The sequence below is a fragment of the Schistocerca gregaria genome, chromosome 1 (genome assembly GCF_023897955.1).
Source record: "Schistocerca gregaria isolate iqSchGreg1 chromosome 1, iqSchGreg1.2, whole genome shotgun sequence".
Taxonomy (NCBI): Eukaryota; Metazoa; Arthropoda; class Insecta; order Orthoptera; family Acrididae; genus Schistocerca; species Schistocerca gregaria.
This window is the reverse complement of record NC_064920.1, coordinates 726,491,362-726,492,487: the sequence shown is the minus strand read 5'-3', so window position 1 is coordinate 726,492,487 and position 1,126 is coordinate 726,491,362. Positions and strand designations below refer to the sequence as shown.

The 1,126-nt window shown below is 47.6% G+C and overlaps 1 non-coding gene across 1 annotated transcript; it reads left to right on the top strand.

Moving 5' to 3' along the window:
* The first annotated feature begins 644 nt into the window (after positions 1-644).
* On the top strand, positions 645-719 carry Trnas-cga (transfer RNA serine (anticodon CGA)). Its single transcript has one exon. It is a non-coding gene; the product is annotated as a tRNA-Ser (tRNA).
* The last annotated feature ends 407 nt before the right edge of the window (positions 720-1,126 follow it).

Sequence of the window (1,126 nt, the reverse complement as noted above, 5' to 3'; positions counted from 1 at the left end):
GACTGATGACCTCAGATGTTAAGTCCCATAGTGCTCTGAGCCATTTGAACCAAAAGTCGTAGGATACCTCTTAATATGACATCGGGCCTTTCCTTTTGACCGGCCTTATGCAGCAACTTGACGCACATGTCCAGAATGAGATTTTTTACCCTGCAGTGGAGTGTGCTCTGATATGAAACTTCCTGGCAGAGTAAAACTGTGTGCCGGACCGAGACTCGAACTCGAGACCCTTGCCATTCGCGGGCAAGTGCTCTAGCATCTGAGCTACCCAAGCACAAATCACCCACCGTCCTCACAGACTCAGTTCTGCCAGTACCTCGTTTCCTACCTTCCAAACTTTACAGAAGCTCTCCCGCGAACCTTGCAGAACTAGCACTCGTGAAAGAAAGGTCCCGAGTTCGAGTCTGGGTCCGGCGCACAGTTTTAATCTGCCAGGAAGTTTCATTTCAGCGAAAACTCTGCTGCAAAGTGAAAATCTCATTCTGGAAACATCTCCGAGGCTGTGGCTAAGCCATGCCTCCGCAATATCCTATCTTTGAGGAGTGCTAATCCTGCTAGTTTCGCAGGAGAGCTTCTGTAAAGTTTGGAAGCTAGGAGACGAGGTACTGGCACATGTAAAGCTGTGAGGACGCGGCGTGAGCCGTGCGTCGGTAGCTCAGTTGGTAGAGCACTTGCCCGCGAAAGGCAAAGGTCCCGAGTTCGAGTCTCGGCCCGGCACACAGTTTTAATCTCGCAGGTAGATTGACGTTTATGTCGTTGAACTATTCCTCTTCCAACATCTGCGTTATGGAAAATTTGTAGATATTTTCAGATTTTCATCTCTCACAAGCTCTGACTGAAATATGTTCTCTACTATACGCCCGATAATATCAAATTATCTGGAAACATTTGCGAGTTTCACACTGAAGCGCCAAAGAAACTTGTATTGACAGGCTTATCCAAATACAGAGAGAGATGTGTAAACAGACAGAATACGGCGCTGCGGTCGGAAACGTCTATATAGGACAACAATTGTCTGGCGCAGTTGTTGAATCGGTTACTGCTGCTGCAATGGCAGGTTATCAAAATTTAAGTGAGTTTGAACGTGGTGTTATAGTCGGCGCACGAGCAATGGGACACAGCGTGT